The following is a 21881-nucleotide window of genomic DNA, read 5'->3' on the forward strand; positions in this document are numbered from 1 at the left end:
TTTGGGATTGCTGAGCTCACAAACGTACATGTGATCAGGGCGCCATCTTGCACGTGTAACGATTGTAGTCTCTGACGTGGCCTCTACACATCCACACAACCGTCACAAACTTAATGGACGACGCAACAAAACTCTGGTTGTCTGTTCTTTTATTCTCCGCAGCAATGTTCTGAGGAATACATTACAATGTATTAAATTGGTTGCAAACACTGCAGACATAAACCACCACAGCAGTGTCAGCCATTTTCTGCTGAACTCCATACAACTTATAACAATTCCATGTTAACAAAATAAACATGAAAAATCACATACCTGAGGAATACATTACAATGTATTAAATTGGTTGCAAACACTGCAGACATAAACCACTGAAATCAGAAAAACATAAAATGAACAAACTCTCTCTTTAAGGGTAACGTTAACTGTGTGTTCAGTATGAGATACGAGGCACAACGTTAATTACTAAAAGTTTCCATCGGACATATAAACCCATCCAACTCATTGTACATTTGTTGATATAATCTCTACAAACATTCACAATTGAAACAAAATCGTATGAAACACTCTTATCACATTTTTATACACAATACACAGAAGAGAGAAGAAACACGCTTACCCACAGCAGTGTCAGCCATTTTCTGCTGAACTACGGTAGGCACGCAAGGACAAAATCCTGAATGTCTGCAATGCGATAACCACTAGGGGGCACTAAAACACCATTTGATTTGTTTTAACCTCTAATTTCATGTAATTAAACACCATGAATATATTTAGAATTAATTTTCTTTTTAACTCTGTTACACACGCCTCCTCTACCCTGAAAAGTTGTATTGAAATTCACTCAGGGAAAAATGTATGATACTTTAATGTTAAAGGCCTGAAAATAACCTAAATATAAAACTGCATTTCTGATCATGTTGTGATTCAAATTTGAGGATGATACTCTTACAAATGTAGCTTCTGTAAGCTTTTATGTCAAAAAAAAAAAAAAAAACCTCTAGGCGTCCTTTCAAAAAGGCCCTTTATTTCAGAAGATTTGTAATTGTAAAGAGTAGCGTTTCATTCAAATAAATCTGCAATAAACTGCTAATTATAATGGATATATACAGTTACTGAAAAACTAAAGCAACTATTACAGAATTTACAAAGTGTAAAAAACTAATTTAGTTGATAAGAAGTGCCAGTCTCCACTGCGGTGTGCTCTCGCAAGATGATGCCTTTTGATTGGTTACAACGTCCATCAATCAAACCTTTGTTGGCAAGGCATTGGCTAGGCATTGCCTGCCTTTATCCAACCAAAACCATAGCCGCTTTGACTGACACCTCACGGAGCCTGTAATGCGCTTCCTGTATATAATGAGTCATCAGAAGGCCTGTGATTGAAGGAGAGAGACCTGGGAGGGTTTAACTGGAGCTGAAGACTCTAAACTGCAGGGGAGATCCTCAGAATACTCGCTATTGCATTGAAAATGGACGTGATTAATTACTAATATAACTCAAATACGCTCAAGTAAATGAAGGAGGATTTTTTGTTTGCCCCCCTCTATTTTTCAGAGTGGACCCTTACACTTACATGCTGGTGTTTATTGGATTCGTCCGATCGGATCTGCACGATAGGAGATGAAAGATGAGTAACTGCATTTATTATGCTGATGTTTAAGTGGCCGGTCCTTTAGCATTTAATTAAATGCTAAATGAAGCATTAAATTAATAATTTATCATTTCATTAATCCTTTAATGCACCACTGCGGATTGAGAGGTTAAACTAATACAAGGAAACATTATTTAATATTTTTTATTCATATGCAAAAATATAGTAAAAATAAATAAATCAAAGTATTTACCAACACATTTTGATGCATGCACAGACATCTAGCATTTCTGAGTGATGATGATGCAGAGGAATCACTGAATCAAAGTTTTGAACTGAGTCAATGAAACAGGTTCAAACTTTTTAATAAAGAAAACGTCCAAATGAAGTTTGTAACTATTCAATAAATGTGTTCAGATCGATGCGCGCTCACGGCTCCGCTCATATGAATGATTCACGTTTTAGTTGCTATGGCGACGCCTGTTATGAATTCTGACGCAGACTCAGACACGCACCGATTGTGTTGTTGATCTGTTGTTGAGAGAGACGACTGAGGCGATTTCACAAACTTTTGCAGAATATTTTCTGTGCTGACCTTGAAATTTTGAAGCTGTTTGGAGGAGACGAGACTTTTATTCTGGAAGAACATCGCAGGAGATATCCTTTACAGAGTTACATTTTTGAGTTGTAGATACTTTTATCTTATTGTTCTTTTCTTATTTTAGGAGTGTCGAGTTTGATTAATTCTTTGTTTTTGTTTTCTTTTTTTTTGGAGGAGTATTTTTGAGGAGAGTTTATTGTATTGTATTGTGTGTTGTTTTGTTTTGTTTTGTGTTTTGTATTGTTTTTGTTCCAGATTGAAGGAGGATGTCGATGGCGAAGATGATGGGTGAAAGAGAAGGTGAGTGCTTTAACGTTAGTTATGTTATGTTACTGAAATATTTCAGCCTCGGGCCGCTCCATATCCAGGAGAGCTGCTTTCTCTCAGACGGCTGGTCAGGAGGTTTGGAGACAGACAGTGTTCTGATGACCGTGATCAGGCCTGGGCCGGTTGCATAAACCGTTAAGACTAGTCTTACAAGTTAGACATACATTTTTTTTCTTTAAGACTGTTCATACATTTTTTTTAAATCAGTTACATAAAAACATAGACTTGCCTAACTGCTAGTGGCTCATACTAGATCTTAAGACACTGTCTTAACGTAATGGCTTAGTTTATGCAACTGGCCCCCAGGATACGCTGCCAGACCAGACCCAGATCACAGATCCAGGAGCTTCCTACACATTTAGCGCTTCTGTCTTCTGAGTTTTCTGTTTCTGTGCCCACAGGTCAGACTGACAGGAAGAGAGCGTGGCAGAGCGGCAGCCGGCAGAGCCCAGATGATCATGGACGTCCGTCCACTCCATCTAAAGGCTTTCGCAGAGGTCAGAATAGGCTTTTATTACACAAGTTATGGCTCAGTTAAAGGGTTAGTTCACCCAAAAATGAAAATGATGTCATTAATTACTCACCCTCATGTCGTTCGACACCCTTAAGACCTTCATCTTCGGAACACAAATGAAGATATTTTTTGTTGAAAGCTGATGGCTGAGAAGGCCTCAGATAGGCCTCCATTGGCATTCAGTACACAGGGTTTTTCCTGGGTCAAAAATGGTCTTCGGTGGTGGCTGACAGACATGACACACGCACGCACAGTAAAAAAAGTCCCCTACCCACATGATCTGCAAGCGCAATACTGACAATACATTTTAAATAAATTCAAAGAAAGTTTGTAACTTTTGCTTATCTTATTTTGATCCCACATGAAAAAATACTATAGTATATTATAGTAAAATTACTCTAGTAAATACTATAGTGTTTTTGAACTGTACTATAGTAAATATACTACAGTAAATAAACAAAGTGTAGTAAATACTATAATATAATACAATATACTACAATTTACTGTAGTATCTTTACTATAGTATGGCTCAAAAACACTATAGTAATTTTACTATAATATACTATAGTATTTCTTCATGTGGGATACCTTGATGTTTGTTTTTGTTCCTCATTTTTACACTATTTACTGATAATTGTTTTGGTATATAATCATATCAATATTAAAAAGTAGTTTTTAAAAAATGAACAAATAGCCTAATTTTCTGCCATATACAATTTCATAAAATTATCAGCTAGCTAACAACAACTTTGTTCTGGGTTCACCTCACAGTCTAAACTAAGTGATTTATAGGCTATTTATTTTACTACACATTATGAACATAAATAAGCTGAAAGACTGGATAATTAAAACTAACTCTTACACCCACTCTTGCTAAATTGTGTAAGCACACTTGTGTTCTCATTTCAGGTGTTCTGAGTAAATTTAAACTGATTCGTTAGTTCAGTGTTGGACAGATCAGTTGTTCTAACCAGTCGTTAAAATGATTCGGTTCATTAGGTTGCGAATCGGACATTAGCAGACGCGTTGTGTGCGAATCCCGTCTGTTAGAACATCGCGAAAGATTTGTCAACACACAGAAAACACTTCATAACTGGACACGATTTGTTTCCCGTTTATTGAAAGTATGCTTTATGTCAGCTGGTCAGAGAATCAGTCAATGTTTTTTGAGCGCATTTCACACCCAGCGGCAATGAAAGGAAAACATCGTCTGATAGCGCCACGTGCAACATGGATTCGGTCTTCCGACCTTTTGATTTTTATTAACGTAATATGTGAAATATTAGAAAGCTAAGAATGCTTATTTTGAAGACAGAGAGAGTGCGAGCGAGGGAGGAGCTCTGATCGTCTCTCTGTCACTCAGTTACAAGCGCAGCATCTATTCTACATCATTCATAAATCACAATAGCTCATCAAATAAAGCTTTGGCGGGACAAAAATTTGTTTTGGCGGCCGCCAAAAAATTTTCAATGTAGGAAAAACCCTGGTACATTTACACTCACAAGACCCATAAAAGGCACTTAAAATGTCGTTACAAAGTCCATCTCACCACAGTGGCTCTACAATAATTTTACGAGGCGACGTCAATAGTTTTTGTGCCAAAAAAAAAATCAAAATAACGCCTTTATTCAACCTCTTCTTGTCTTCCGTGTAGGCCTCCACGACGCATGCGCGAGAATATGACGTAGCGCCGGCGTTTGGGTGAACTAATAACCCTTTAACAAATAATGTGTCATTGAAAATAACAATTTCATGTGACCACTGACATTGATTATTAATATTATTAAAAATGTCTTGACCAGGCACCATGTCCACATCATATTTGTCCCTCTCTGAGGACAATATAGTGAGGCGGTTCTGCAGAGAGTCGTTGAGCCTTAGCAGCCGAGGCTCGTACATCACGAGCTCAACAGGTGAGACTGAAATAAGGCTGGGCAGTGTACAGTCACATTGAATTTCATTTTACTGGTGACCTTTTTTTTAAGTAAAACGTAAGTTATGTCATTTTATCACTGCCTAATTGGACGTCAGAGATGTTTCTAATCATTCAGTTTTGTTTTCTTCATTTCAGAAAAACCCACAGAATGTAAGAAGAGGAAACGAGTTCGTTCTTTCCTCAGGAACGTGTGTAAGGCTGTGAGGCGCTCGCTCCTCTGCTGTTGTCTCAGTGATGTGGATGTTGTGGAGTCTTTTGTTCCTCCAGCGGATCTGGAGCCAGAGCCCGATCATGGTCCATCATCACCTGATCCAGATCACTCCGGCGTCAAGCCAAATAATGGTCAATCTGCAGACATTATTTCTCCAACATTGTTTTAAACAGAATTATTATCGTCTTGTTTGCACTGATATTTTTAATATAAAACAAAGGATCTAGCAATCACAGATCCAGGAGCTTCCTACACATTTAGCGCTTCTGTCTTCTGAGTTTTCTGTTTCTGTGCCAACAGGTCGGACTGACAGGAAGAGAGAGTGGCAGAGCGGCAGCCGGCAGAGCCCAGATGATCATGGACGTCCGTCCACTCCATCTAAAGGCTTTCGCAGAGGTCAGAATAGGCTTTTATTACACAAGTTATGGCTCAGTTAACAAAATAATGTGTCATTGAAAATAGAAAGTTGAAAAAAATAAAACATAAAGTAACAATTTCACCATTGACATTGATTATTAATATTATTAAAAATGTCTTCAGCAGGCATCATGTCCACATCATATTTGTCCCTCTCTGAGGACAATACAGTGAGGCGGTTCTGCAGAGAGTCGTTGAGCCTTAGCAGCAGAGGCTCGTACATCGTCGATTGGAGGTGGAGTGGCGATAGATCGGATAGCCGAAACGAACAGGGCAGTTGGAGCGACGAAGAGTGGATGTGCCATCCGCTGCCAGGTCAAGTTCCCGTCGAGCCAACGGAGACTTCAAATGGCCTTATGGAGGCTTCACCGGTGAACACAAGCTCAACAGGTGAGACTGAAATAAGGCTGGGCAGTGTACAGTCACATTGGATTTCATTTTACTGGGAACCTTTTTTTAAAGTAAAAGTATTATTTATTATTAAAATTATTAAAGACATTATTTCTCCAACATTGTTTTAAACAGTATTATTATCGTCTTGTTTGCAAGCTCATACATTTCTCATATTTTGTTTTTCAGACTCCTTTGAGACTCTCTATAACGTGGGAGAGATGATTGGATCCGGAACTTTTGGGAGAGTGTTCAAGGGAACACGGAAGTTTGATGGCAAAAAGGTAAAGCAATCTTGCTGAATTGTACAAACATTTTTGCTCTTGCATGCATCAAAACATTCTTAATACAGATGGGTTAATACTTAGATGCTCAAATCGTAAATGTTATGTGCAAAGTCAGGCGCTTGAATACCGTTATTGAACGCTGTTTTTTTTTTTGCAGGTTGCCATCAAGCAGATGCACAAGATTGACAATGATCGTTATCTTGATATTGTAAGTTGGTCAAAAGTTGTATTTGTTGTTTAAGTGCTGTTTGTTGTTTAAGTGCTGATTACTGTAGTCAATACACCTGTAGGAAGCATTAGGTGTAAATGTAATAGATCAATAAACCTGGAAAGGCTCTGATGATCGTGTCTGTAAAGATCAAAGAAAAGTACATTTAAAAATGATAGGTTTTCTTCAGATTTTTACCCAGCTAACCTTCTGTCTACTACTTTTCTCTAGCCCGGGCATCCCGAACCTCTCGTTACAGAAGTGGCGCTGCTGCTAATGATGAGGCATGAACCCATAAGCCCCTACGTCGTCCGACTGTACGACTGGTTTGAACATCCTCGGACATTCGTTCTCATAATGGAGTTCCCTGACCCCTGCGAGAGCTTGCTGGACTTCATCATTCGTCATTCGTGTCAACTGGATGAAACAACAGCACGGGTCGTCCTGCGACAGGCTGCGCTGGCGGTACAGCACTGCATCGAGCATGGCGTTTTTCATAATGACGTTCATGCAGAGAATTTCCTGGTGAAGACAAACACGTTAGAGCTCAAGCTGATCGACTTTGGCTGCGGTCAGCTACTTAGTGGTGATGGCTACGAGACAAAAATATACCGTGGTGAGTATTTTTGGAGTGTGGAAACCTGGATGTAGTGACTTTCTGATTATTTGATGCTTTGAAGAAATTGCTCAACAATGTGCAAAAATGTCTTGCTCACAGGATTACCTTCTTACTGCCCACCTGAAGTCTTCACAGAATCTCGATTCCACGCCGTCCCAGCAAATGTCTGGGCTCTAGGGGTGTTGTTGTACCTGATGGTTAACGGACGTTCTCCCTTTGGCAATAGAACGGAAATCACACAGGCCAAAGTTACATTTCAGAACTCCAACTTATCCAAAGGTGAGTGAAGAATATCGATAAACACACACACATAAAGCAAAGGCTCTGTTTAGAAACAGGTAAAGGTGAAGTATGTAAGATGTTTCAAGTTGAAATGCATTCAGTTTATAGTTCACCAGATGCTGTTTTCATAATTGCCAACATTCGTGTCACATGGTCATCATGACTAACCAGCTCTCTCCTTAATAAAATGTGTACAGAATGCAGTGATCTGATTAGCCAGTGCCTAGCCCGGGATCCAACGAAACGGCCGACGTTAGAGCAGGTGTTACAACATGAATGGATTAGAAATGATCTGGAGAAGTTCAGGAGAAGTTCAGGAGATTCACTCGATCAGTGATTTCAGGTGTGAGGTAGTGTAACAGACAGAGTAGGATTAATATCATTTATCTTCAATTCTGGATTATTTGTAGTGAGGTTTTCAAATTTGTGTTCATGTTCTTGTTATAGTCAAGTCAAGTCAGCTTCATTTATACGGCGCTTTATACAATACAGATTGTTTCACAGCAGCTTCACAGTAATAAACAGGAAAATAACACAATTAGTGATGCAATTGCAAGAATTCAGTTCTGTTGTAAATCAGCTAAAAAAAAAAAAAACATTCATGAGTTCACATGTTCATATAATCTTTGTATTGGATAGGAGATAACACTTGCTGTCCTTGGTGGAGGGCTTGAGCTCGAGACTTGACCAGAAGTCCAACCCCGACCTGACAGGAACCCAAGCCGATCCTGGTCCATCATCACCTGATCCAGACCACTCCGGTGTCAAGCCAAATAATGGTCAATCTGCCGGGGATGAGGGCTTCCCACTGATGACCAACCTCTTGCGGCCATACCCTGGACATCACATCCCACCAGAGAAAAGGGTGTTCAATTACCGCCTCAGCCGGGCTAGGTTGGTAGTTGAGTGCGCCTTTGGCATCCTCTCAGCTTGGTGGCGGATGTACCGCCCGTGTCATTGCAACCAGTCCAGAGGTTGCAGAGGTGTGTGTGAAGGCCACATGTGTGTTGCACAACTTCCTGCGCATGAAGACACTGGAAAGCAGGGGTGGACTGGGGCAAAAAAGTGGCCCTGGACTTTCTGGCACAAAGCGGCCCATCACACCCGGTGTGCAACACACCTCACCATAAACCCACCAGCTCATTATACACAGGGCAATTTTAAACACAGAAGCTATTTATTCAAAAATATGAATGATATGAATTGTTTTATTGAAATGCTTATCATACTGAATGACAGGCATACTTCTTCAGTTTATAATTTGTCTTTCCTGGTGCACATGGCAAATTGTATTTATTTTTTTTTGTATACAAATTTTGATTTCTCTTTTCCATACACTGTAGTTTAATATCATTAAGTTCAATACCTACCATAAAATCAGACCATATAAAATGCTATTGTCTAGAACAGAGTCCTGCACAGCTCCGATTTTGTAAACCCGCACCCGCCCGTACCCGCAGTGCTTAAAACCGCATCCGACCCCTTCTCCGACAACAGCACTAATTAAAATCCGCACCCGACCCGACCCGCTTAAAATAGAACCGACGCCCGACCCGCACCCGCAATAAAGTCAGTTTAGCATATTACATTATAGACACTGTGGCGAGGCCGAGGGACCGTGAGGGCGGGACGAGGCGGCGCTCATCAGGGAGGATGAGCGCCAGCTGCGCGCCGCAGCGATCTCGGCCCTCGCGGAGGAGTGAGGGACTATAAAGGAGGAGCGACGACAGTGAGGGACGAGAGAGGACCAGGCCTGGATTTTGTGTTATGTTTTATTTTGTGTTCGCTGCAGTCGTCCGTGAGGGGCTGCAGCTTTTTATTTTCATTTTGTGTTTGTTTGTATGTAGGCGGCAGTCGACCGTGAGGGGCTGTCGCCGCCATTTTATTTTGATTAAATGTTTTGATTGTCCGCCGGTTCCCGCCTCCTTCTTCCCGTACAAACAACGTTTACTACAGTGGTGCCGAAACCCGGGAGGAAGGAGGGACACGCTGTCGAAGAGCCCTCGCAGCTGAGGGGGATCGCGGTGCCGCGGAGTTCGGGCAGCGCGGAGGAGAGAAGTCCGCGAGCGGCTGCCCGAAGCGGTGGTGCTGGAGCGGATGAAGGTCGGTGGGACGGAGAGCTCGCTGCCGTGCCCCTGGGTCGAGGTGGGGTGGCTGCCGTCCGCGAGGGGGCGAAGGAGTCCCCAGCGCTTGCCCGGAGCCGAAGCCTGCTGCCGCCCGCCATATTGGGGAGGAGCCGGAGCGCTGCCGTCCGCCAGGTTGGGGAGGAGCAGGGAGCGCGGGACGGGGACTCGCTTCCGGCCGCCCTCAGAAGGAGGAGCCACCGCCAGCCGCCAGGGGGCGGAGGAGTGTCGAGCCGTCCACCGGCCGTCCAGTACCACCGCATGGCACCGCGAGGAAGAGCCTCTCGGCTGGCTGAGGACCGAGCGGCAGTGTGTCTGGGAACCGGACCAGAATTTTTTTTTTTTTTTTTTTTTTTTCTCCTCTCTCCACTCTCTCGTCTCTGTCGCTCCTCATGCTCCCCGCTCCGTTCTCTCACCTCGCTGTTCTTACCCCCAGGTCCCGCGGCCGCCGTGATCGCCTGCGAAGGGCGTTGGGGGTATGTGGCGAGCAGCGAGGCCGAGGGACCGTGAGGGCGGGACGAGGCGGCGCACATCAGGGAGGATGAGCGCCGCAGCGATCTCGGCCCTCGCGGAGGAGTGAGGGACTATAAAGGAGGAGCGACGACAGTGAGGGACGAGAGAGGACCAGGCCTGGATTTTGTGTTATGTTTTATTTTGTGTTCGCTGCAGTCGTCCGTGAGGGGCTGCAGCTTTTTATTTTCATTTTGTGTTTGTTTGTATGTAGGCGGCAGTCGACCGTGAGGGGCTGTCGCCGCCATTTTATTTTGATTAAATGTTTTGATTGTCCGCCGGTTCCCGCCTCCTTCTTCCCGTACAAACAACGTTTACTACAGACACACTTACAAAAATGTTTATTGCCAGCATACATAAGTTATTACACGACCATTAACTTAAGGACAACTTCGGGACATTCTAAAACGCTTAACGTGGCTTAATGTAGGTAAGACACTGTTATTAAGAGACCAAACTCAGTAAACATAATACTAATAACGTATACTATGTACAAAAGTACAAAAGTGGCTTAATGTAGGCTACTAAGACAGTGTTATTAAGAGACTAAACTCAGGAACCATAACAAAAATACTGTTCGATTGAACTGCGTGTGCTTGGTTTTGTTACCACAGTTAGCTGCGTGCTTCCTCAGCGATGAACTTCCACATTTGCGGCTATCTTTTCTTCAACTCCTCATGATCCATCTCGACGAGTGCAGGCAGAGCGCGCGCGCGGTTGTGATTCTCCTGGGAGGAGAACAAATAAACTGATATGGATTTGAAAATCAACTTGAAATACAGGCAAGGCATATTTTTGTATATGCATATTTTCAGGAACACATCTACAATATACATGCATATATTTTTATATATAGGCCTATATTCGTTTGCACGTGACTTTTTAAAACCCGTGTTTAGACCCGTGTTCTCCCTTGTCCGACCCGCACCCGTATCCGACACAGTAGGATGTTTTTCACCCGTTTCAGCAATATTCGCGGGTCACCCGTCACCCGTGCAGGACTCTGGTCTAGAAGACTTAGGATGTAGTGCAGAATGTGGACTGTTTTAGGGTGCCTTTCTAGTGGCTATAGTATCTAGACATCTGTAATTTTATGGAATTGAGCTCAAATAGTGGAAAAGAGTTTAAAAATGATATGAAAAATACAGCATATTAAAATGATTTCTGAAGGATCATGTGACACTTACTGAAGTAATGATGCTGAAAAGTCAGCTTTTACAGAAATAAATTACATTTTACAATACATTCTCATAGAAAACAACTAGGCCTATTGGAAATTGTATCAATATTTCTTAATATTTGTGGTTTTACTGTATTTTTGATCAAATAAATTCAGCCTTCTTCTTTCAAAAACAATTTAAGAAGTCTTAATTATTTCAAACTTTTGATTACCAGTGTGTAAAATAATGCATGTAACTAGCAAATTATATATTTATTTTCATATGTCACTTTCCATTGGCCACTTGAATATGAAAGTTGCCAGTTTTAGCATGATATATGAGAAAGATATTTTGAGTATTATGAATCATTTGAAAATGATTGTGAAATTACTGAAGAAAGCCTGGAAACAGAAAGACAAACATTCCCTCTGATATGCTGAAAACTGCGACACCTACGCTAATGTTTCTTTGTGCATTCTGTAACAACAATAAGTTCTGGGGAATAATTAATTCAAATGGTATGAATATTCATGAGTTTATGAATATTATTAGCTTGTTGTACAGAAAAATTAACGTATAACGGAACCTTTAATCATTTAAAAGTAACCTTTATCCAAATTGATTTCTTCATCAATTATCAATCTTACAAACCTTAAGAAACATTGATCTGTTTGATCAGGACAAATAATATCTCTTATGTTTGCACAATTTGTATTACTAAAGTAGTAATACATGAAAATCAAGCTTAAATGGGTAGCTTAGATCTTACGCTTCAGTGACTTCGAGATTTGTGAGCAAAACAATAAGGATTCAGTTTAATGCAATTATTGAGTTTTAATAAAACACTATAGAATACAAAGCTACGAATCACACGGGGGTAAATATGCATATATATAGGAGAAACAAACGATATGGTACAAACAAGGAAAAATCAAACTTAACGAATAAAATCAAAGGGAAAAGAATGATGGAAAGAGAGAATCCACGAGGGAGAGAGAGATGAGAGAGAGAGAGAGAGAGAGAGAGAGAGAGAGAGAGAGAGAGAGAGAGAGAGAGAGATGAGAGAGAGAGAGACTTTGACTTTTAAAACCTCTTTAATTTACAAACATTATAAAATTAACAAACCAAAAACAAACAAAAAAATTAAAAAAACATTACATATTACCAATTAAATACCAGATTCCCTGTTTCGCTTATAGTCACCAAAGCCCCTCCAACACCCCATCTCCATTCAAAATACAGAACATTGTTAGTATGCTGATAATAAGTATATTCAATGACCACTCTTGACTTCACTAGAGACTTAAAAAGGGTCACCATATTTACATCCTCACCAGCATTTTTACACTGATGTGTCTTAAAAATGGCTAGTTTAGCTTGCCCTATTAAAAAATTGGCAAGTGTACACTGTTGTTGCAAAGACCTCTTATATCGGCAACCCAATATAAAAAGACTATTAGTATATGAGAAACCCAATTTAACAATAATCTTCTCCAATAGTTCAAACAATGAGCAGAGTCTGACACACTCACTAAACATATGAAAAACAGTGTCAAGTGCATTACAAAAAGGACATATTGGCAAAATGGTCTCATTAAGCTTTGAAATAAAAGAGTTTGAGGCAACAATGCAATGCAGTAACCTCCACTGAAGGTCCCCACATCTCTTTGAGATAGGAGGTTTGTACAGTAATCTCCAGGATGGACATACCTCATCAGAAATAGACAGCCAAGACCTCCATTTAGTGTCCGGTCTATGTTTCAATTGTCCATAATGTACAGATTTAACACAACCATGATATAACTTTTTTTTCTCAATACAATGAAACACCAAATCCCCATAACCTTTCAGAATGTTTGTTAGACTTATATCCTCATCAAACTCACAGTCTTTAAGAACAACCTTAAACTCAGGAAATGTCTGAGAAATAAAACCATTCAAAAGAACATTGTTAATAAAAGAATTCAGCGTCGTAGGGAAAGAAATCTTAAAATTCCTAATTAATCCCTCCACAATTCTAACCGAAGTTATCCCAATTTGGTCAGCTAGTTCCTGTGCAGTTCGCCACTGTCCTTTCGTTAAATCAATCAAGTCCATAACTTTAGTAATGCCAGCATTCAAAGATTTGGCAATTATAGATGATGATACAGTAGATGGCATTTCAAAAAGGGGATTAAAAAAAAGAGGTTCTGCAATACCATAATGCTCATCCTCCAGTCTTAACAGTTTAAAACAATCCCATGATTTGAACACTGATTCATAAAAACTGAAAGGCAAAAAATGTGTCTTCTCCACAAAGGATTTCTGCATTAAGAACAACTGTTTGTCAAGACCAATTCCTCCAACACTCTTGAGTATATACAGACCAAAAACAACCCAAGGCACCTGATCTGAAGAATACAAGAGTTTCTGCAGTGTATGCAGCCTCATTGCCATAATTTTGGATTCTATGTGTATTAACCCCTGCCCTCCCTCTGCCACAGGAAGATAAAGGACACCTGGAGGAAGCCAATGGCAACCGTCCCAAAAAAACTTTACAAATGCCTTTTGAACTCCAACAATTAATTCTTTAGGAGGATCCAGAACAGTGCATTTATGCCATAGCATTGACGCTGCCAAGTTATTAATAACCAAACATCTCCCTCTAAAGGAGAGTTGTGGAAGAATCCATCGCCACTTATGAATTCTACAGATCACCCGATCAGATAGCCCTTCCCAGTTCTTTTCGGTGTAACTTTTAGTCCCAAAATAAAGACCAAGTACTTTAAAACCATCTCGGGCCCATCTGCATTGCTGTGGCAGCTGAGGAGGTCCTACAGATCGCCAGTCTCCCAACAGCAAAGATGCACATTTCCCCCAGTTAATACAGGCAGATGAAGCTTGCTGAAATCTATCTAAAGAAGATATCAGTCTTGAAACATCTTCAGAGTCTTTTATAACTATTGTTATGTCATCTGCGTAAGCTGTTAATTTAACTGGATCGGCATTGGGGAAACTGGGAACATTAACACCACGTAGTTGCCTCCTAAGTGAAACCAGGAGAGGCTCAATAGAAATGGCATACAGAAGCCCTGAAAGAGGGCACCCTTGCCTTATTCCCCTGGTTACAGAAAAAGGCCTAGTTAATGAGCCATTCAGTCTTAACATACTGTAAATTTCATTGTATAACAATTTAATGAGAGAAACAAAATAAGGGCCAAAACCAAAGGCTTCCAGGGTCTTAAATAAATATTGATGATCCACCCTGTCAAATGCCTTTTCTTGATCCAATGAAAGAAAACCAATGTCCATATTGTGCATTTTTGCAACTGTAATAATGTCTCTCAGAAAAAAAAGGTTATCAAATATGGATCTCTTGGGCACACAGAATGTTTGGTCTTTATGAATGACAGATGCCATATATGTTTTAAGTCTATTAGTCAATGCCTTAGATAAAATCTTGAAATCAGCACAGATCAATGATACCGGGCGCCAGTTCTTTAGACACCCAAGATCACCCTTTTTTGGGATTAATGTCAAGACTGCCCTTCGACAACTCAAAGGAAGAGTCCCTTGATCAATGCATTCAAGAAAAACATCATAAAGGTCATGTCCAATTAGATTCCAGAAACACTTGTAAAATTCTGCTGAGAGTCCATCCAACCCGGGCGATTTCCCAGCACTCATCTCCTGAACAGCTTGTGAAAGTTCTCCAAATGATAAAGAATTGTCTAAGTCATCACGCTCCTCTTCAGATAGCTTAGATAAGTCACTTAAAAATTCACCAGTTGCTGCTCCGTCACATGTTTCAGAGGAGTATAAATCTTTATAAAAGGAAAGAGCATAACTTTGAATGTCCCGTTGGTCAGTTGTAACTCTGCCACATGGAATCTTCAATTGATGAAAAAATGTCTGTTCTCTTGACTTTTTTTCAAGTCCGAAAAAGAAAACTGTAGGAGCATCCATGTCATTCAGCTGGGCAAACCTGGTCCTTAAAAGTGCCATTTTTCCTCGTTCCTCCAATAAGTTCTTTAAAAGGAGCTTATCTCTTGCAACAGAGTCAATGGAAGATGAATTATTGTGGGTAGAGTCACTGCTTTGCCCAAGGATGTCTTGCTCAAGAATCTTCATTTTTTCTTTAAGGGCTGTAGTACTATGTGCAGTGTACTGTTGGCAAAAAGACTTAATTTGTGCTTTACCAATGTCCCACCATTGACTCAACGACTGAAAACGGCATCTCTCCTCTCTCCAAGTTTTCCAGAAAAGATTAAAAGAGTGAATAAAAGTGCAGTCCTGCAATAATCTATTATTAAAGTGCCAATGTGATTTAGAGAATCCAGAAAATGAGACAGAAACTACAATAGATAAATAGTGATGATCAGAAAGAAAGGATGGCGAAATCGAGCTACTAAAAAACCTACTCCTATTGCTTTTTACAACATAGAAACGGTCAAGTCTAGCTCCTGACATATTATTGGAATTAGCTTTTAGCCATGTATACTGTCTGACCCCAGGAAAGGCCTCCCTCCACAAATCAACTAAATTTTGATCATTAATTAATTTCCTTAAACTCTCAGCAGAAGAAGGGTGAGGTTCATCATGATTCCTGTCTAGGTCTGAATTAACAGTACAATTAAAATCACCACCAAGTACAATAATATTTCCCTGAGGACACTGTGATAATGCCTTAGAAAGTATTCTGAAAAACATGATACGTTCTTGACCAACATTTGGGGCATACACATTAAAGAAAGAAAAATGTGTATCACCCAAGGCAATATCAGCTCTCAGAATCCGACCAGGCACTACCTCAACCATGTCTGCTTGACTACTGACACTTGGGGAAAAAAGGATGGCAACACCTGCACTGAGGTTTGTTCCATGACTTAAAAAAACATTGCCTTTCCAATCACAAATCCACTGTCTCTCATTCTGCTGATCTGTATGTGTTTCCTGTAATAAAATCACATCTGCCTTCTTTAAGCGCAAATAATCAAATAAAGCTGCTCTCTTTTCCATACCCCGACAACCATTGATATTAAAAGTCCCAATACTTAAGGTTGTCATAAGGAAAGAAAAGAAAAAGAAAAAAACCGCCCAAAATATCACCCTGTTAATAAACATGGCCCTATTAATATTTTCTAACTTCTAATCTTTTTTTAACTGCGCTCACATGTTTCTTGAGCCTATATCGTTTTGGCTGATCAAGCTCCTCCAATGAAGCTTTTCTCATAGCCAAAACACAAGAATCAACAAAAAGCTGCAAATCAGAAAAATACTTTTCTAATTTTGGTCTTCGCTGATTAAAAGTGCTGTCAAGAAAATCATTAATTTGCTGCACCGTATAATAAGGAGGCTTCATTTGAAGGCTACTTTTCTTTTCCACATTACTTCCCTGTGAACTGAAATCCGTGTAATAATCTACAATATCAGATTCCTCGCTATCAGAATCCATATCAATGGACTGAGTCTCACCTCTCTCGGTGAGCTGAGCCACCTCACTCTGTGTCAGGCCAGCATTTGCGTGCGAGTCCTGCGACTCACCGGTTCCCGCGAGCTCACCTGGCTCGGCCGCGCGCTCTGGATCGCCGGTTCCCGCAAGCTCACCTGGCTCGGCCGCGCGCTCTGGATCGCCGGTTCCCGCGAGCTCACCTGGCTCGGCCGCGCGCTCTGGATCGGCGGTTCCCGCGAGCTCATCTGGCTCGGCCGCGCGCTCTGGATCGCCGGTTCCCGCGAGCTCACCTGGCTCGGCCGCGCGCTCTGGATCGCCGGTTCCCGCAACAGCGATCTCTAATGCATCGCTAGTCTCACTGCTGATATTATCAAGTTCACTAACATTCACCGAACAATTTTCCCCCTCTTTAGCACAACTTTTCGTTGCGTGCTCTTCTGGATATTCTTCATCTTTAGACAAAGAATCCGACACAGCGCGCTCATCAGTTTTATTGCCTGAATCCTGATTATTATTTACCGGGGTAGTAGCCGCTATCTCCGAAGAAATATCAGGTTCCATCTCATTTTGTTTAGCCACCTTATTAGATGGGCATTTCTTTTTTGTGTGACCAAAAATCCCACAAGAGAAACATTTCATTGAATCCGTGCTGATAAAAATTGTATAATCTTTACCTAACAAAGTCAATTTCACTGAAACGTCTAAATTTTGAAACTCGACATTCAAAATCATGAACGTTTGACGCCGGAAGGACATCACATGCTTCAAATCAGGATTTTTAACCCCAAGGGGAATCATTTTAATCGGCATCAATATTTTACCATAGCGGCCAAGTAATCGCTCAAGTGAGTCATTGGAGATGAACGGAGGCACATTAGAAAGAATTACCTTTTTAGAAGGACTCGACAGCGGTAAAACAGGCAGAAAAGCATCACCAACAGCTAAGCCAACTTCTACTAAATGATGAACCATAGACTCTTCTTTCAAAAACACAACGACAGCTTTATTCATTCTAGATGCTGACAGTATGTTCCGAGCACCTATTTCACTACTAATAGCAGTCAAGCAGTCTTCAACTGTGATAGATCCATCAGGAATACATTTACAGCCGTTCCGGGCAGTTAATTTAGCAAACCCATCAGAATCTGCCGACATTTTTCACAATCCCCAACAGCTTTAAATAAACTACAATCTAAATTAAACTAAATTATTAGAGAAAAAGGGAAAAAGGGAAAAAAAACTCACTCAAAAACGCCGCCACACGCTCAAACACTCACGCGCTCCTCCCAGTCACTCCGCACATGCGCACACACACAGAGAGAGAGAGAGAGAGAGAGAGAGAGAGAGAGAGAGAGAGAGAGAGACTTTGACTTTAAGATCACTTTATTTACAAAAATGTTAAAGATATAACATTTTTAGTAAAACATAATATTAATAAAAAAAATAAAATTCCCCTTTTATGATCAAAACTCACTCATGCATAAAATTGGAGACAGCCATCAATGTCAACATCACAAATAACATTCTTTATGCCCCATTTACATCTGAAACCATCCAAGTCATTAACCAACTTATAATAGTTAAACTCTATATTTATACGGGATTTTATTAACCCCTGTAACACTGCAACCACATCAGTTAATCCACCATTATTCAATTTTCTCTTTCGTGACAACCAAATTGACATTTTTGCTTGCCCAAATAAAAAATTTAATAAAACATGAACTTCTTTTTTTTTCCTGCTGTACTTGGGCCCATAAATAAAAAACATAGGCATAAAAACTTCCCCCAGGGTCTGACACCACTCTTCTAATTTGTTAAATAATGGCCTTAATCTAAAACAGTCAAAAAACAGATGAAAAACTGTTTCCTGCATCCCACAGAACAGACAGCCCTCCCCTACCTGTGGGTCAAGGTGTGCTCTGTGTCTGTTTGTAGCTATTATCCCATGCACAATTCTCCACTGAAGGTCTCCAGACCTTTTCTCTATAGGAGTCTTGTACAGGGACCTCCAGCAGCCTTTAGGGGAAGCTCCTGGCCCAAAAACCTCCTGCCACTTGGACTCTCTTACACTCTCAAGCGATTTAAGATGTGCCACTTTCACACACAGTACATAAAAAGCTTTTTTCTCTGTGTTGCTAAAAAACTCCAATTGAGGGGTCTTAAAAGAAAGCAGGCTTCCCTCAGCTTCTTGCCATTCTCCAGTGTCTGCTGAAAAAGTCAGTTCTGGGAAAATAGATGTTTCCTCCTCTCCACCAGACGACTCTAAAACCAGTCTATAGTCCTGGGGCAAAAACTCACGTATTTGAGTCAGCATTCTCTCCACCACTCGAACTGATCTAATGTCCAGCATTTGAGCCAAAACTTCAGCAGATATCCACCCATTCTCAGAAATCAAAAGTCCAACTTTAGTAATGTTTGCAGTCCATAAAGCTCTTCTGAGGGAGACTGAGTTGAAAATGTCCAAAGCCAGTGCCGGGTTCAAGAGCAGAGGTTCTTCCCTCATCCACAGGTCCAGCACACCATTTGGCTCCCGAGATATTTTTAAAAGTGTCCATGCTCTCAGTACTGACCTGTAGAAAGGTGTCAGTCCTGTTAAGTCCAGCTTGTCGATGTCCATGAGAAACAGGTGTCGGTCTAATCCCATGTTTCCTGCTCTCCTCATAAGGGCACAGGCCACCTCGGCCCAGCTCACGTGCTCCCCGTAGAGTAGTCTCCGAGCTGCCTGAAGTCTGAAGGCTTGGATTCTGGAACTGATGTCGACCAGCCCCTGTCCTCCTTCCTGAATAGGCAGATACAGCACTGACGCCCTCAGCCAGTGCTGTCCCGACCAGAAGAAGTCCACCAGGTTTTTCTGGATTTTCTTTACTAGCTCTTCTGGAGGCTCTAGAATCATCATCCTGTGCCATAACGATGAAGCCACCAGATTATTACATACCAGGACCCTCCCCCTGTAGGACAGCCGAGGCAGCAACCATTTCCAGTGAGACAACCGAACACACACTTTCTCCACTAGGCCCTCCCAGTTTTTCCTTTTAAATTCATCTACTCCTAAAAACACCCCAAGATATTTAAAGCCTGTTCTCCCCCACTGTAATCCACCAGGAAGTGATGGACTATTTAGACCAGTACCACACCAAATAGCCTCACTTTTACCCCAGTTAACTTTAGCCGAAGATGCCTTCCCGTAACATGCTAGAGCTCCTTTTAAAGAATCAACCTCACTCTGACCACTAATTAACACTGTAATATCATCTGCATATGCAGAGAGTTTAGTAGGTTCTTTAAAAACCAGTGTACTAACTTTTAATCCCGCGAGCTGCTGTCTTAATCTACATAACAATGGCTCAATAGCTATGCTGTATAGCTGACCCGAGAGAGGACACCCTTGCCTAATACCTCTGTGGAGCTTCACAGGAGTACTGAGGCCACCAGCCATTTTAACCATACACGTAGCCTCAGTATACAACAATTTAATCTTAGAGATAAAACCATCCCCAAATCCAAAAGCCTTTAACGTTTTAAAAAGAAAAATGTGGTCTACTCTGTCAAAAGCCTTTTCCTGATCTAATGACAGAAACCCAATATTAATATTGTTTTGAAAAGCAAAATCAAGCATGTCCCGTACCAAATGTAAATTATCTGTGATGGATCGATCTTTTATACAGTAAGACTGGTCTTTGTGAATGATTTCATACAATACAGTATTTAGCCTGTTTGCCAGACATTTAGAAAATATTTTATATTCTGAGCATAAAATTGCTACAGGCCTCCAATTCTTTAATAACGTTAAATCTCCCTTTTTTGGGAGCAAAGTTAAAACAGCCCGCCGACAGCTTGTGGGAAGAATTTCTTCTGTAATGCAGTTTTGCAAAACCTCAAAGTAGTCATGTCCTAAAACAGTCCAAAAGTTCTTATAAAACTCTGCAGGTAATCCATCCAAGCCAGGTGCACGTCCTGAAGAGAGTCCCATTACTGCAGCAGTAACCTCCTCAAAGGTGAGTTCAGTTTCTAACAAATGTTTATGCTCTGGAGTTAAAACAGGAAGTTCCTGAAGCAGTTCATTTGTGCACTGTTCATCCGAGGTTTCAGCAGTAAATAAATCTGAATAAAAATCCACAGCGATTCTCCGCATTGAGACTGGGTCAGAGGTTTCTTTTCCATTGTTTTCTTTTAAACAGTACATCTGCTTTTCCTGTCCAGCTTTTCTCTCCAAATTAAAGAAATAAGATGTGGGACCATCCATGTCCCTCGTTGTTAAAAAACGGCTCCTTACAAGAGCCCCTTTAACTTTTTCATTTAGAATGAAGCTCAGCTGGTTTTTCTTTCCTGTCCACAGTTCTTGTAAATCTGCAGTATCATTAACAGTCATTGTCTTCTCAATATCAATGATCTCCTTTTCTAGCAACTCTAGTGTCTTTTTTAAAACCAAAGAAGAATGGGTTGCATATTGCTGACAGAACCCTTTTATATGAACCTTACTGATTTCCCACCACTGAATTATATTTTCATATAAAACTTTTTCATTTTTACAGGTTTCCCAAAAAACTCCAAAGTTCTCACAGAAATTCTTATCATCCAGAAGTTTAATGTTAAAATGCCAGTAGTAACTCTTCTGAACTCTGTTCACCAACGAACACTCTATTGTAATGAGTTTGTGATCAGAAAAAGATGTAGGAATGATAGCTGTATGTTTTACTCTATTCCTCATATTGTGTGATGTGTAGAACCTGTCCAAACGTGCCCCAGAAATTCTACCATTACTAAAATGCACCCATGTATATTGTTGTGCTGCTGGATTGTGTTCCCTCCATACATCTGATAAATTTAGTTTTTTTATCACATTTGCTAAAACTGCAGCTGACTGTGCATGAGGTTCTTCTCCATTCCTGTCTTTTGTGAAATCTAAAGTGCAATTCCAATCTCCTCCTAAAATTATTAAATCCCCATCCTGCTGTTGGCTTAAAACTTTTTCCAGTTTGGAAAAAAACTGCAACCTGTCAGATCCTAAATTGGGAGCATAAATGTTTATGAACACAAAAACAAGATTTCTAATTTCAGCCCTAATAAGTAATAATCTCCCTGGTTCTATCTCATTTTTTAATAAAATTTTAGCTTGAAGACTAGGGGAAAAAAGCACAGCCACTCCAGCACTAAGATTACTCCCATGACTTAGAACCTTCTCTCCTTCCCACCACAAACCCCAGTCTACCTCATTTCTTTGGTCACTATGAGTCTCCTGCAAAAAAACAACGCTGAGATCTTTCAAGCGTA

This window comes from Gobio gobio, assembly GCF_949357685.1.
Source record: "Gobio gobio genome assembly, chromosome: 22".
Lineage (NCBI taxonomy): Eukaryota > Metazoa > Chordata > Actinopteri > Cypriniformes > Gobionidae > Gobio > Gobio gobio.